The 17,329-nt window shown below is 39.1% G+C and overlaps 1 pseudogene; it reads right to left on the reverse strand.

The window, feature by feature from the left end:
• Nucleotides 1-2,782: 2,782 nt before the first annotated feature.
• LOC119250216 (26S proteasome regulatory subunit 10B-like) overlaps nt 2,783-17,329 on the reverse strand; it is a 113,419-nt pseudogene continuing 98,872 nt past the window's right edge.

Consider the following 17,329-nt stretch of genomic DNA (forward strand, 5'->3'; position numbering starts at 1 on the left):
CAGAACAAAAGGAAAGAGAAAAACAGTAACAACAAACATTGTTGTGATACTTTTGAATTCGGATTTATTTGAGTCTTCAACACTGTTCTAATGTATCACACTTTATGTTTATTCTATTTTTCTAGTCTTATCTTTAATACAAAAAAGAATGTTTGAAATCTTCCATATGGGCTCACACACTTATAAACTTAAGACACTGTTACTGCTTTCGATTCTATTGTCCTGTTAAGAGATCAGAAAATACAAAATAAACATAAGGTTATCTGAAAGGCTTCAAGTTCAACATTCATCATAAGTATTTGAGCTCAAATTCTAGTTGTAGTGCTGGACGCCAGAGGTAATTCAGTGAACCAGAGTTTGCAATTAAAAACCATACTCCAAAGGAAATAAGGAAATTAAGAAGCAAATGGCCAAATTTCTACATGATGCCTCAGGCTACTGTTGCTCCCCAAGGTGTTTCTGAGATCATTTTCTCTCTGGACAATGACGGGCCTGACTTTTAGAGAAAATCTCATAAAAGTGATTTGCCAGATTGAATAACAACCAAAATGTATCTCATTTTTACAGATGAAAACAATAAAGCAGCATGGATAACAAACTTATCTCTTTCTAGTGATACCAACCCCCTTTTGGTCTCTCTCCAGGCAGTTAACTTCTCCTTTTATATGCACAGACATAGAAATTCTCTGGAGAGCTCGGTTATCAGCATATCTGGACTGTTAGGAGTGACCATGGCTACCCAGGCAAGGCTGGTTTTGGGTAAATTTGTGAAGGTAGCAGCCATCTATGACTGGTGTTCTCTCCCTGGCCTGGTGAGAGGTTCAGGCCTTCTTTAGACTCTCTGTATCTGGCTTTCTTATACTTTTTTACACCCTTTCCTTATTAAAAGGTTTTCAGTAACTGATCTAACATTAAATCCTACAAATTAATGAAATGTGAATTTTAGCAGAAACCGTAAGAGTGATTTTAGCAGAAAACAAAGCTGTAAGTCAAAGGGATAACTAATGAAATAATTAAAGTCATTGGTGAGCATAAAGGATATTACTTGGGCAGAAGAAAAACCCAAGTACAAAGTCATTCAATAATTAGACAAGAGAGAAACAGCGACAAACATTGCTGGGGTGGATGCCAGGCATCAGGACACAGCAGAATAAACTCCAAACTTTGAATGATAAAACACATCTGGGTTCAAGTTCTTTCTGAGCCTCATTTTCTTCAAGTACAAAATGTGGCTAATGATTTCCCCCTTTACTTTATGTGAGCACAATGTACATTGAAATATTTATTTTATAAGATTTTATCTGTTTATAGTGCAGATTATGTATGATAATGTCTGTAAAATACATGAAATACAGTGTTCTTGTAGTAAATATTGGTTTTTGTTTTTACACTTAAAGATGGTCATGAATTCTGCTTAAAAGAGCATGTCTTCAGTCCCTTTTCCTTTCTGTAAAGTGGTATAAAACAGGGTTATTGAGCTGAATCTGAACTTCAATAATTTCATGAAAAAACATGAAAGAGGGTGGGAAGAGCAGATCAGTTTTGCTTGTTTGTTTGTTCTAACTTCAGTTTATTTTTCTAGAGTGGAGCACTGCCTTATATAATTTAGTTTGCATTACCATTACAGGAAACTCCCCCTTCCTTTATATGTTAATTTATTTAGTATATATCAACTGCAAACATACTGTAAGTTAGATGCAAGGAAACTTGTGTTTAAGTGCTCTGTCTGGGGCCCAGCTCTAAGATATTCTGATTTGTAAGACCTTGGAGAGTCACAGGGAATCTGCATTTTTAACTGGTCCCTCACCTCATTTTGAATCAGCCCAGAACAAATGTTAAGAATCATGACTCTAGAAAGTGTATCTTGATTTCCACATTGAGAATATGCCATTTCGGAAAATTCTCTTTAATGGGCCTTTTGGAAATTCAAAGGAAAAACAAATCTTTTCAGAAGGGGAAAGACTTAAAACAATGAAAACAAAATTGATCAGCTAAGTACAATAAAAAATCCGTCTTCATTGTGAGAGCAATGAAATCTTGCAGATTGAAAAGTGCTCCTTTGTTCTTAATACAGATTTAGAATTCTATGAATCTAGACATTATTCTGTTTACCAAAGAATTACCAGATAGCTAAGACAGGAAAGTTGGCAGTGAGCAGGATTAGTGCAAAAAGCAAGTCTAGTTCTTCTTTGTGGGTGTAAAGCCAGCACAGGGCTGGAATTGGAGATGCCAAAGCTTAGCACCTTCAGTCTTGGTGTGAAAAAAAATACATATATATGTGTGTATATATATATATATATATATATATATGTAATTAATAGTAATTATATAAGGTTGATAGACCAAAAGCAATCCCATTCAGTGCGCACAACAGAACCCTACTAGAAAAGACAAGTCTTGAATCTCTGACAGAAAGTGATGCTACTTTGCCAGAGTGGCAGAAAGAGGAGGCTCCTCTCTGCCCAAAACCAGTCAGCCAGTAAGGGAAAGCCATAACTCAGCAAATGAAAAGCCACCACTTTCACCTTCCAGTTTACTCCAGTGGACTCTGCCTTTACAGCTGCCCCCACTATAATCTATATAAAAACACTTCTTTGGTCTGGGGAAACATACATCTGTGTTTTCTCCTACCTCCGTTCCTAATTGCTTTTTGTTGCCGTTTCTGAATAAACTCATTTTGCTGGTGGATTAACTGGCTGCCTATGTTTTTTGAGGTCAACATATGTTAAGACTCCCTTTGATATTAATTTAAGTGTCTCAAACTTTGGCAAAGGTGCTATATTCAGATTGGATCTTGATGCAGAATCCTATTAGCAATAACAATGGAGTCTTCCCGAAGGACAAGGATCCTTGATGGGTAGCCATCCTGATGGGCAGGTAGAAGATCCTGAACTGCAGTCATCCAAGCATTGACTGGGACCTGAGCTTTGGGGGAGAGCAAGATGCTGTGTTGAGGAAGGTGATACCACTGCAAAATGGTGGACACTAGTCGGGGATTACAGGAGTCTTTGTGACACAGCTTGAAGGTTTTTGCTTTTTTCGTCTTTTATTGTTTCTTTTTGTTATTTCCAATCTTTTTAGAAGGACACACGCAGCAGATTTTTCAGCTCCACAAGTGTTAAGCCAATGTCATGTTCTAAGATAGAGAAATGATCTTCAGCATTGAGGGGGATCTGAGTGAACTGGTGTCCCAAGTTGGTCCAGGTTGTATGAGAGTGTTTATGCAAAAGTCCAGCACTCTTTCCAAGCATCTGGTGGGATTTGCTTTAGACCTAGAAAGATCTGACTATTTAATCTTTTATTAAATTATTGAGGTTTCCCTTCCCCCTATAGAAAATCCTTTTTTAATTTGGACTTGCTCAGTATGAATTTTTACTAATGCTTTTGAAGAGCTTATGTGAGCAGTTTGAACTCTAAAATATTATAAAAGAAATTCTTTTTCAGTTGAAAGCCCTAACATTTACCAGATATGTAAGTAGAAACTGTCTCATCAGTTTTGATGAAAATGAGAATTGTTTATAATGGGCAATTACTATTTGGCATCCTAACAGCAGTCTGTGCTTTAAGTTTCTTTAAGCAAATCACTCTCTATCTTATTTTGATTTAAGAAAAACAGTTTTTTACGGATATAATACCTGCTTCTATTGAAAATTTAGAAAATAAAAATAAAGATTAAATTGAAGGAAAAATATACTAATAATCTTACTTATAAATACATTAAGATGCATTTTCTTTTCCATGTATATGTTTTTACATAGTTGCAGTTACATGGTATATGTAAAATTGCATATGCTCTTTTTTTTTTAAAGTATTTGTAAAGGGCCTTCCCTGGTGGCGCAGCGGTTGACCACTGAGCTGCGAAGCTGCCTGCAGCCTCTGCAGCGCTGGTTCCATCCCCGGCTGTCGGGGAGGGTCCCACATGGCACACAGACCTCTCCTGCCGCCCGCTGCTCCCCTCAGGAGTGTACTTCTGTCCTTCTACCTGTTCTGCTCCCTGCTTTGGCTCTGGTGAATTCTCTCACCCTCCCGTGCTTCTGACTGTACCCAGTGCTTGTATAAATAAATAAATAAATAAATAAATAAATAAATCTTTAAAAAAAAGTATTTGTAAAATATCTGGTGTTACATGAAGCAGAATGAAAAGACCACTGAGAAGCCTACAATCCAGAAACACTATCCCTTCCCTTTGGGTACATGAACCCTTTGGGTATATTTCCTTATAGTTCCATTTTCCATAGTTAAAAAAAAATGAATGCAGTTATTTTTGATTAAATAAAGATTTGTTAGTGGAGCAGCATTCTCAGAACCTTTAAGGAAAGGGGGTGTGAACAGAGTTAGTGACAGATCATATCTGTTACTTGGTGGTTTAATAGTCTTTCCCAATTAAACCTCAATGACTCAGGGTTCTCCATACGACTGATAAAGGTACAGAAAATCATCATTCATGTTCCATGAAAAAAAAAAAAAAGGTCATTATATTGTACTACATCACTCTGCCCTTTTAGAGAGGAAAATACCTTTTAAAAGTAATCTTCCTGGTTCAGTTTTTTTTTCACAGAGTGCTTGGCATAGCCATTATTAACAAGTGCTGGAAGTGAACATTACCCATTACTGTTGTCAGTGGCCATTAAATATGTAAAAGATTTCCTCTGAACTGAAAGTTGAAGGATATGGCTCAATAAACCCATTTCCTGGTTCTAGAAAGTGGAAAGTGGAGTCACAGGAGAGGCAGTAGTGAAGGAAGAGCAGTGAGGCCAAGCTTCACCCTGCACAGTGACCCCAAGCTGGGGCTCTGGCATCCGGGTACCCATCCGAGCAGATGAACTTTCTTCCAAGTCTTTGGCTACAGCTTCCTGTTCCTGGGATTCCTAATTCTCATCTCTATTTTCATCATCTGAATATGTTTTTAGAACTTTCTTTAAGTAGGTTACAGAGGTAATTTACTTTCAGAGATGTCACATATTTAAGAATGAGTTGCTGTTGCATATATATATATATATATATATATATATATATATATATATATCATGTGCATGTGTGTGTGTGTATGAAATACAGATATCATGCTCCTTTTCCTATCCTTTTCATAAAGTTTCTAAAATTTGTAGACATGTCTTCATTGTCTTCTAGAATTCACTATTATAGAAGCCAAGTGTGAAGTAATCCTGATTTGTATCATTTTCTAGGTAGCCTTTTGTTTTCCTTGCTTATTTGGATTTTTCTTTATTTTTAATTTTATGTATTTTTGTTGAATACATATAATAGGAGAAACTTTGTTAAAAAAAATGTGGCTATACTTTTCCCCTATTTCTACTCCAATTTATTTTCTTTCTTTTTTTTCTTTCTCCTGCCTCTCTTCTACCACGAAGGCTGAACAGTGAAGTTTATTACCCAGGAATGGAGTGGTGAGTATTAAAGAATGTTCTAGAAAGGATGATATAGTGTGGAGATACTGTTGGCAGAAACTGGGGTGAGAGAATACTCTGGAAGTTATTCCAGGGGTCTTGGTGGAGGCTGGTACTCATCAGTGGCTCCAACTGCCCTTCCCCAACACCCGCACAGCTCACCTTCTTACTCTCCTCAGGGGTCCTCTCTTCTGTCACCTCCTCATGGAGGGCTACCCCACCACCCTGCCCCCACTCACACCCTGCCCCTGTATTTCTATCTCCCTTGCCCTTTAGTTTTCTCCACAGTGTTTCTTCCTGACATACAACAGGGTTACTTGTATGTTGGCTTTTTTCCCCCCTGGTTCTGCTCTTCTGGGCTGCCTTAGACCCACATCCTGGGTTTTTGTCACTTTAAAGAGATGGACAAATGACAAACTTGAGACTTCCCCTTCTACTCTAGCACTTTCTTGTGGGGCTACCTCCCCAGGTCCACGGTCACTCCTTTACCATTGACTACTGCCAACTTCTTTTCTCCAAGTGTCAGTCTCCACAGGCATATAAAATCAACATACTGCTGACTCTTTTTTTTTTTTTTTTTTTGTGGGACCCTCGCCAGCAGCCGGGGAATGAACCCGCACTACAGAGGCTGCGGGCAGCCTCACAGCCCAGCGCTCAACCGCTGCGCCACCAGGGGAGGCCCACTGCTGACTCTTGATGCACAAGTTTGAGCTGCTCAGGTCCACTTATATGGATTTTTAAAAATTTTTCTATCCTTGGGTTCCACTTGGGCAGAGTCAACCACTTGATATCCCTTATTTGGTTGTATCCGTCAATGTGGAACTGACTAAGAAATTTGAGCATCTTCAGATTTTAGTGTATTTCCAGGGAAGGTGTATCCTGAAACCAATCTCCTGTGGCTTGGTGTTGCTGTAGTTCAGTTTTAGGAGACACAAAAGTTATAGGAGAAATTTATATTGCTTGGAGCTCAGCACCCCTAACCACTTAGTTGATCATGGGCCCACCTGTATGTGCTACTCGAGTGTAAGCTCCACAGAACTGTTTGTTTGAATGTAAATATATGATGGATTGATGTATCATCTCTCTCTCTCTCTCTCTCTCTCTCTCTCTCTCTCTCTCTCTCTCTCTCTCTCTCTCTCTCACTCTTTCCTTCCATATCCCTAGCTTCTAGAACAGTGCCTGGCATGGCACATAGTAGATGTTCAATAGATATTTGTTGGGTGAATATATGAATATATATAATGCACACATTTGTTTTTTTCTTTTTCTTTTTTTTTTCTTTTTTTCAAATTCCCTGAGCCTCAGTCTCATTTTAAAATAGGGATACTCCCTGCTACACCTTTCCCACAGGGCTACCATGAGAATTAAGTGAAGATTCAGTGAGAAAATGAGTGCAAAGCACCTCACTGTGTTTTTTTTTTTAAAATAATAAATTTTATTTTTATATTCCCCATACAATTGCAACACCCCCATTCTGACCCCAATCCCTTCCCTCCCGCCCCCCACCCCCCAAAAAGTGTCTCTGGTTCATAGTTTTTTGTTGATTTTGATTTTCACTTTCTTATAGTTATTCATTTTCCTGGTCCCTTATTTAAGTTTTCTAGATTCCTGCTATGAGTGAGACCATCCGGTATTTTTCTTTTTCTTTTTGGCTTATTTCGCTGAGCATGATCCCTTCCAGCGCCATCCATGTTGCTGCAAATTGCATGTGTTTATCTTTTTTGAATGCTGAGTAATATTCCATGGTATATATGTACCACATCTTCTTGATCCAGTCATCTGTTTTTGGGCATTTGGGCTGTTTCCAAAGCTTAGCTATTGTAAATAGTGCTGCTATAAACATAGGGGTGCAGGTGTTCTTTGGAATTGATGTTTTTGTATCCTTTGGGTAAATACCTAGGAGTGGAATTGCTGGATCATATGGAAGCTCTATGTTTAGTAGGTCCAGAAATCTCCACACAGCTCTCCATAGTGGTTGGACCAGTTTGCATTCCCACCAACAGTGCAGGAGAGTTCCTTTTTCTCCACAACCTCGCCAACATTTGTTGTTGCCAGTTTTTTTAGTATGTGCCATTCTCACTGGTGTAAGATGGTATCTCATGGTGGTTTTGATTTGCATTTCCCTGATTACAAGTGATGTTGAACATTTTTTCATATGCCTGTTGGCCATTTGCATTTCCTCTTCAGAGAAGTTTCTTTTTAGCTCTTCTGCCCATTTTCTGACTGGATTATTTTCTTTGTTGTTGTTGAGTCTCATCAGCTCTTTGCAGATTTTTGTAATCAGTCCTTTATCATTAGTGTTGTGTGCAAAAATGTTCTCCCAGTTGGTGGGGTTTCTCTTAGTTTTTGTTATTGTCTCTTTTGCTGTGTATAATGCACACATTTGAAAGAGAGTTTAGGGGGAAGGACAGGACCCTGACAGCCTGAAAAGGCCGCTGCATAACATAGGATGGATTTCTTCTTTCTCTGTTGCCCTATGGCTTACATTCGTAGTGAAGGGATGAATGGATTTCTACCCAGACAGACAAGCTCTTGTTCTGGAGGCAACAGCTGGGAAGACCTACCAGAGTCTGGCAGTGGGTTGACTGTCCTGTTTTCAGTAGGTAAATATTTGTCTTCTGGGTCTTGATGTGAATTTTAGTAGGAAGTTGGGCAATGCTGTTTAAGGGCTTATACCTAGATCTGTCACTTCAAACTGGACTTCTGGTTATACTTTTTTATTTACTTAATGAACACTTCACAGAGAATGAGAATGTCAGCTATCGGCAGCTCGATTTAGCCCCCAAAGAACAGAAAAGAGTCTATATTGTATCTACATTGTATTTTGAAAGATTTTCCTGTTATTGCTTCCAAGTCTACAAATACATTTTACTAATACACATTGGCCAAATTCACTATTGCTTGTTGTACACTAGTGAGCTTTCCCTATTTAAAAAAAAAGGAGCCTAAAGGAGTAACTAGAACATTTGGCTATAGATTGTACACGGATTTTGCCCATTGGTAAAATGCCAGAAGTGGAGATTAAAAAGAAAGTAACATCAAAACCTACAGAAACAGGTAAAATGTACATAATTGATTCTTTGGCAGTTTATTGATGTTAAGATTTTTCTTCCTTTGAGAATATATAAAATTTCCCTTTTATCTTCCCCAGAGCATGCCAGAATAAAATAGTGACTGTAAATTGATCTCCAGGTATTTTGTGATGTTTTGATAACAGGCTGCCCCTCTTATAATCTTACATTCTATTTCAGACCACACATTTGCAATTCATTGATAATGCACTTGATTGCAGTCTGAGATATTTTTAGGTTTAAAACCAGGTTCACATTTTTACTTTGAAGAGACAGAAATTCCAAACAAATACAGATGGTCAGACCATAAACTTAATTAAAATTTCTACTTTACTGGGTTTTACATTAAATATGGCCACAATGCCAAGAGAAATACATGGAAAATCCATTCATATCCACATCCTGCTGCTTCCACATAGTCTGAGTAACAGAATGCTAAGTGTGTGTTTGTGTATGTGTGTGAGGGACCATGTGTGCATGAATCCTGATCTCTCTGGCTTGGCTGTCATACTAGTCATGTTTTGACCAATTAAAGATGGGTTTTAATTAAAATCTGGGATAGGCCAGCTGTACATCTGTTTGCTTTTCCTATATGATTCTAAAGCACTAATTCAGATACTTTCTGAAATAATGTGAATTTTCTTTCTCTTTTTTTGGTACAAATAGGGAATAATTTTATCTTTCCTAATTTGACCAGAACACTTATTTATTTAAAATTATATGGAACATGGCTTCCCCGGTGGTGCAGTGGTTGAGCGCTGGGTTGCGAAGCTGCCCGCAGCCTCTGCAGCGCCGGTTCTATCCCCGGCTGCTCCCTGGCCACCGGAGGAGGGTCCCACATGGTGCGCAGACCTCTCCTGCCGCCCGCTGCTCCCCTCAGCAGTGTACTTCGGTCCTTCTGCCTGCTCTGCTCCCCTCTCTGGCTCTGGTGAATTTTCTCACCCTCCCTCGCTTCTGACTGTACCTAGTGCTTGTATGTATGTATAAATCAATCAATCAATCAATCAATCAATCAATAAATCTTAAAAAAATTATATGGAACAAATAATTACTCATTTCTGGGAGGATAATAAAGATAACTCGTAAGCCGGTGAAATGTGACTTTCTTACAGAATTTGAAGGGGAGCGAGGGATCCGGCTCTCTTTCTTATGAGTGAAGGCTGTGTATCTGGAAAAGACAAGTGATAATGGATACTCCAGTCTGCACTGGACAGCGAGGGCCAAAAGGACAGCTGGGGCCACATTTGACAGGTCTTGTTGCTCCTAGAGTCAGACACCATCCACAGTTTCCATGATGTATCTTAGTCACGTTTCCTAGGAAAACAAACCTGAGAACAAGTCTTAGGTGTGAAGACTTTATTGGCCAGTGTGATCCCAAAGAGAAGTGGGGATGCAAACTGCCACTACAGTCAACTGGTTTGCTCTATCCTGTAGGATCTTCTGAGGAACCTAATGAAATGCATCCTGGAACCCTCTCTTATCGCTAACTTGTGTTGCTCCAAATTCATATGTTGAACCCCTATCCCTAGTATTTCAGAATGTGACTTATTTGGAGACAGGGTCTTAAAGAAGTGACTGAATTAAAGTGAACTTCTTAGGATGGGCCCTGATCTAATATGACTACTGTTCCTTTGAGGAGACCATGGATATTTGGATGCATGAGAAACACCAGGAATGTGCCTGCACAGAAGGCGATACCACGTGAGAGCCCAGCGAGGATGCCAGCTACAAGCCAAGGACAGAGGTCTCAGGACAAACCAAACCTGCTGTGATATTGTGATTTAATAACAAGAAATATATATATATATATATATATATATATATATATATATGGTTATATATCCTGCTTTTTTTTTTTTTTAAGATTTATTTATGCATACAAGAACTGGGATACAGGCCAGAGGTGTGGGGGGTGAGAGGATTCACCAGAGACAGAGTGGGGAACAGAACAGGCAGATTGACTGAAATACACTGCTGAGGGGAGCAGTGGGCGAGTCAGGAGAGGTCTGCTGCACCATGTGGATTGCTCCCTGGCTGGGGATCAAACTCGTGCTGCAGTGGCTGCGGATAAGCTTCATAGGTTGCGTCTTAACCCCTTGCGCCACCAGGGAGGCCCTATATCCTGTTTTGTTTTTTTTTTTTAATAGAGGCATGTTTTATTTATTTATTTGTTTGTTTGTTTGTTTTGTTTATACAAGCACTGGGTACAGTCAGAAGCGCAAGCGCGGGAGGGTGAGAGAATTCACCAGAGCCAGAGCCGGGAACAGAGCAGGCAGAAGGACCGAAGTACACTGCTGAGGGGAGCAGCGGGCGGCAGGAGAGGTCTGCGGGCCATGTGGGACCCTCCTCCGGTGGCCAAGGAGCAGCCGGGGATCGAACCGGCGCTGCAGAGGCCTCGGGCAGCTTCCCAACCCAGCGCTCAACCGCTGCGCCACCAGGGAGGCCCCTATATCCTGATTTTTTAATATATATATCTCCCGATCTTTTATATATATTTTATCTTTATATAAAATATATATATAATTTTATCTTTATGTATATAGAGAGTCAAATAATTTCTGACATAAAACTGTAAAACTGTACCTCCTTGGTGAGGAGAGCAATAAAGGTATCTTATGTTATGTTAATGAGATGATTTTTGAAAAGCACTTGAGTATGGGGCCTGGTTGCCAGTGGAGCCAACTCTGATTAGAACTTTCAGTTCTGCTCCCTGATGTCCAGAGAGGAGTAGAGATTTAGCTCAGTCACCAATGGCCAATGAGTTAATCAGTCAGGCTTATGTGATGAAGCCTCCATAACAATAATGACAAAAACAAAGAGTGGGGTTCAGGTAGTTCCTGCGTTAGGAATATAAGGGGTGCTAGGAGAGTGGAGGTCTGGAGAGGGCATGGCAGCTCCTCACCACTCTCCCATACTTCGCCCTCTGCATGTCTTTAGCTGACTGTTTCTGAGTTTATATCCTTTCATACACCAATTACCTTGTAGGTAAAATGCTTCTTCACAGTTCTATGAGTTGCTGTAGCAAATGAATCTAACCCAAGGGTTGGGTCCTGGGGGCCTGTGATTTACAGTCAGTCAGAAGTACAGGTAACAACCTGGGCTTGAAGCTGCTACCTGAAGTGGAGGGCTGCTACCTGAACCCCTAATCTGTGGAATGTGATGCTACCTCCTCATAGTGTTAGAATTTTGTTTAATTCTTTAACACCCTGCTGGTGTCCAACCACACCTTATTGGCAGCAAGGTTGACTCCCCCTACATTAGAAATTGGGTCTGAGGAATCCCAAAAGACCTGCTGACACCTTGAACTTGGACTTCTAGCCACCAGAACTGTGAAATAAAATTTCTGTTGTTCAAGCCACACAGTCTGTGGTCCTTTGTCATGGAAATTAGCAAACGAATACATGCTCTAGGGAGGAAGAAAAGTCAAAATTTTGACTTTTGGAGGACTCACTGCCAGCACTTCTGAATTGCATATACTCAGGTGTCTAACAGCTTCCCCTGGAGTTTCATGCATTCCGGTGCTTAGCAGATATGTCCTAGGCAGGAGGTGACAGGCACAGCTGTGTTTAACGCAAGGCCTGCAGTGAGACTTGAGATGCGAGATACAGACAGGTGCCTGTGTAGAACTGGGCTGCGGAGGCTGAGAGGGGAGAAGAGGAGGGTGGGTGGAATAAGAGACATGGAAGGCGGAAAGAAAGAAGAGCAGAGCTGAACTGTTATGTAATACATGGGCTAATAATGATATTGATATAATTCATATAATTACATTGATAATAATGATAATGGTTGATAATTATTGAGGACATTCTATGTGTCAGAGAACAAGCTCTTTATATAAACTGTCACATTTAATTGGATTGGATTGAAGTCATATTTTGGTCCCTATTTCACTGATAAAAAACTGAGGCACAGAGAGGTTCAGGAACTTGCCACTAGCCAGTAATAGAAGCCAAGTTCAGTTGAACCTGGTTTCAAAGCTTGCATTCACATTTCATCTCTTTCTGCTTTCTATTGCTCCTGTGATTGAACCAGACATAGAAAGACATATTTGAATAGATATTGCAATGCATTTTAATTTCATATACAAATTATTTCTTTAATAACATAGGGAGTCTGTGTATGAAATTATTATGAGAAAATCAGCATTGCAGAGTAGGTGAGCAGTCATACTACATAGCCAAGATCCCTAGGTCCAGATCTCATCTCCTCTATGTAGTAGCTGGGTAATTTTGGGAAAGTTGTTCAACCTCTTTGTGCCTCACTTCAAATTGATGGGTAATAAAAATAGTACCTACCAATTATGAAGACTGAAGATTAAATTATTAATATACACACTTTTAGTATGTAGTCATTTATATATGTAATATTTATTATTATAATGTTTAAAAATATTGACCAGATTTCCAATAAGTATTTTCCATACAAAAAATTTATTGACTATTACACATGTATCTCTGAATTTTTGCATAATTCTGTTGCTATGTAAATAAGATAAGGGGCAGATTTTTAAAAAGTAGTTAAATGCCAGCTGTTGAAACTCACACTGCCAACATCATAAATGAGCTCACCATTTGGCAAATAATTTCTTGGCCAGAGTGGTTCTAACCAATAGAGGAAATGAAAAAATTAAATAAAAATCTCACTGTGATTTGTGAAGGATTTCAGATTCATGGTTCAGCAATTTTTCTGACTGTGAAGTTCTTTTCCTTCCATTTTACAACCCTGAGAACTGAATTGTGTGGAATAGGTAAACTATTGGGTAATTCATTGTTTTTTAAACAAACATAATTGTTATTTCTTCACAGGTGAGGCTGTTTACTATGGGAGAAGATAATCACATTGGCTAACCACAAGCCTGGTCTCTGGCATATAAGGGCTATAGTTTATTATCTGATTGCTTTAATTTAATGTGGGGAACCTGGCTGAATGATTACAATGATCATTTTTATCTCATTTTTTCCATTTCAAGTGCAGATAGAGCGAGTTTCCTCATCTGTGAAATGAGGGGGTTGGATCAGATACCCTCCCAGGCCCGCTTGACTCTGACATTCTGTGACTTGAGATTGTCCTCTTCTTGGGTAATGCTCTTCGTTTTGCAGTGCGGTGAACAAGTGTTTGATGTGCAAATATCTTTATGTATTTATTCCAGTTTGGGCTACCGTGAAAGCCAAAGACAAGAGCTTACATTTTTGTAAGGTTTTACAGTATATAATATGCCTTCATTCATGGATGCTGTATAAAATATTAGAGGTCACCATCCCCAAGGAATTTCAGATGAGGAGAATGAGACTCAGGGAGGTTATTTGTGCACATTTACACAGTTTGTAAGTAGCAGGGCCTTAAAACCAAGTCATTCTGTCAGCCTGTCAGTGCAGTGCTATCTGCATGCAGTCTGTAGCAGTGACCGGAAAGAGGACATGATGACTTTATAAGGTCCCTGTCATTCCTTCAGAAAGTGCCCCAGAGTTGACTGTTGGTTCTGATTGGGTCCTCTGTGCAACCCAGAGTCAATATGATGGACAGGGAGGGTAAAATTTCTAATTCAACCAACCCTCATCATGGGGTCTTCCTGAAACTTAGGATGGCATGAATTCTCTTGAAAAACAGCTAAAATAGGGGATGGGAAATCTGGGGTGGTTATCAGATGAAGAGAGACTAGAGGGTGCATGGAAAAATAAGAAAATTCCCATTAAACATAGAGAATATATTCCCCTCCCCCCCAAAAAAAAATTAAAAAATAAGTCATTTTAAAATGTACTAATTCAATTCAATTTTTGCAAAAGCAGTTTTCCCTTGAACTAATATCAAACCATATATTAACTCTAGGGTGGCTGAGGAAACATAACAATAGGAACACAATCATTTTAAGTCTTGGGAATTCTGGAAACCCATATCCGTTTAGTGTGTTTGGGTTTTGACTCAAAGGAGACAAGTTCATTCTTTGCTGGGACATGAAATAAGGATTTGGAACTCTTCCAGAGCAAACCAACAAGCCTTTCTCATCCATCTCAAGTGCAAGGTGCTTGAGGTGAAGAACGGTGGTGGCCACATTTCCTGCCTTGCCACTGTGACCCCAACATCTAGTTTTCTGCTTCTTGTCCAGTGATCTCCAGATTTTATACCTGTGAAACACTATGCTGTGGGATGTGCATTGCTCACATCCCCTTTGACTTAGAGAAGTTGCTCAAATGGTTTTTATTTTTTTAAATTGTTTTGGATTATATTCTGTTGACCAAAACTTTCCCCTCAGTTGCCATGGCAACGTTCCTGTTGCAAGAATAAAATGTTAGCCTAGAGGTTTGACAAGCAGATGACTTCCAGACAGAGGGGCTGATTTAGGACTTTGGGCTTGAACACAGACACACACTTACATGGTACTCAAAACTAGTTTACATAATTTATCAATCATTTTGTTTCAAATAAAGTAACCTCTGAATGGACTATGGAGTGTGTTTATATCCCAAGTCCCTACAAGGTACTACTCGACTCATTCATTTATGTTCATCAAGTTCCAACTAGTCTAATTACCTCATTAGTCCATAGATGTGCAGGGAGAGAAGGCTGTGTCACATTACAGTTGTTCGCAAGCTGGACTGTACTTTTGTCTTCTAAGCATCCTCCATCTATGCTGACTCCCAAGAACACTAACTATGCTATCCCCCAAATGTGCTGTTCTCTGGGACCACTGTTCAGGAGAAAATGATGAACAAAGGATCATTTGCTCAGTGAGAGGAAAGTGTTCCGCTTAAATTTGGGGCTTCAAAGACATTGCTTTATATCCTCATTTAAATTTGCCTTTCAATTAGTCTACTTTTTTAAGGATTCTGAATATTTACTTCTTGTTTTTATTATTGTTGTTGTTGTTTGTGTTTTTCTAGTGTTAGAAAGAGTCCTCTGCAGTTTCAGTTCTTGAAACTAAACCCTATTTTTTTAAATTGTCATATAAAGAGATATTTAAAGTAAATTTTTTTATTGTGGCATAACTTATAAATCATAAAATTCACTGTTTAATTATGTAATTCAATGATTTTTAGCAAATTTAGAGTTGTACAACCATAGCCACAATTCAATTTTAGAACATTTTTAACACCCCCCCAAATGATCCCATTTGTAGTCCATTTGTAGTCACACCCACTTCCCATTTCCTGCCCAGGCAACCAATAAAGAAGGAAGTTTTGTCCTTCTCTAATTGGTTTTGACTACTAAGTCCTTTTGGAAATCTTGAATGGTCATTGTTGGGTGGGTGGGATTTGGGGGGAAGGGAGGAAAAGAGAAACAAAAGCCTTTGTGTTTTTTTTTCTGGTTACAAAAGTAAGACATGTTCATTGTGAAACAAGTCAGGCTGCAAAGTGTTTGAAAAACATGTGGTTTGTAACAGAAATAACCACTATGAATACTTTGGTATGAAATACTCAAGATATTTTTTAATCATCTATTAAGGGTTTTTTGTAGACAATTGGGAAAATTTTAGAAGCGCAAATAAGGAGAAAAAGGATACCCTTAATCTAACGATCCAAAGGTAACTTTCTGTGTATCAGTTAGCCTTTTCAGTGTGTAAAATGGTCTCCAAAATTTCACTGGTGTCAAACACTGAGTAGTTATTTGTAATGACCAAACATTGTATGGGTCAGCTCCAGCAGCTCTGTTTCAGACTACAGGGCAACTTTAGTTTGTTCCACAGGTGTCTGGTTTGTCTGGAACATGTCTGCTCAGGTGTCAGAACTGGCACACTGCTGCTTCTGTCCATGATTCAGTGGCCAAAACAAGGTGTGTGAGTCCAGTGTCAGGGAGTGGGGAAGAGTGAAAGATAGTCAGTCATCCCATGGTGATGTGGAGAAGGGAGTCAATATTTGCTTGATGGTATTTCAGCACTCTGTTAAAATTTTCATGTCTGTATTTCTTTTTTCCTTTCCTATGTCATAGATTTCTTAATAAAGAAGTTTATTTCCTTTATAATTTTTTCCCCTAATAAACACAGGAAAAGCTGTTCAACATCATTAGTCATTAGGGAAATGCAAATCAAAGCCACAATGAGATATTACTTCCTACTCATTAGGGTAACTATTAGCAAGAAAACAGAAAATAACAAGTGTTGGTCAAAGTGCGAAATGATTGAAACCCTCTTGTATTGCTGATGAGAACGGAAAATGGTGTAGCTATCATAAACACTATGGTGGTCCCTCAACAAATTAAAAATAGAATTACTATATGATTGAGAAATTCCACTTCTGGGTACATGCCCCAAAGAACTGAAGTCTAGGACTTAAGTACAAATGTGTATTCACATGATCATAGCAGCATTATTCACAAAACAAGAGCCAAAATGTGGCAGTAACCCAATGTCTGTTGCTGGATGGATGGATAAATAGAATGTGGTATATCCTCCCAATGGAATATTTTTAAGCTATGTGTGATTTCAGGAACAAATAATTTTCCCCAAATTGAGAGTGGATTTTGAATTTGAAGAATGAAGCAGGCATGTCCATTCATCATACATAAAATTTGTTGCAGGCAACTTATATACAGGGGTCTTCCCTGCTGAGGCCAGTGGACAGGACTCTGGGTGAGACAGGACTCACCCAGCATCCCTGACAAGGGTCTTCTTACACTATGCCTAGTATGTGTGATCATTCTTGTGTAAGACTAATGATGTCAAATGTCCAGACAAACATGCCACAAGAGTCTTTGTTCTACTAAGATTAAGAGAATTGTGTATGGATTACAAGTACAGGTTAATACTCATGAAAGAAACAATGGAGAAATTGGCTACCTTCCCAGGGAAGAGCAGTTACCGGTTGTGGGCCAAAGATGGCATCAACACAACATGGAGTCACTTTTGTTTTCCTATAAGCT

Source organism: Talpa occidentalis, unplaced genomic scaffold, assembly GCF_014898055.3.
Source record: "Talpa occidentalis isolate TD23 unplaced genomic scaffold, MPIMG_talOcc4v2.1, whole genome shotgun sequence".
Classification (NCBI taxonomy): domain Eukaryota; kingdom Metazoa; phylum Chordata; class Mammalia; order Eulipotyphla; family Talpidae; genus Talpa; species Talpa occidentalis.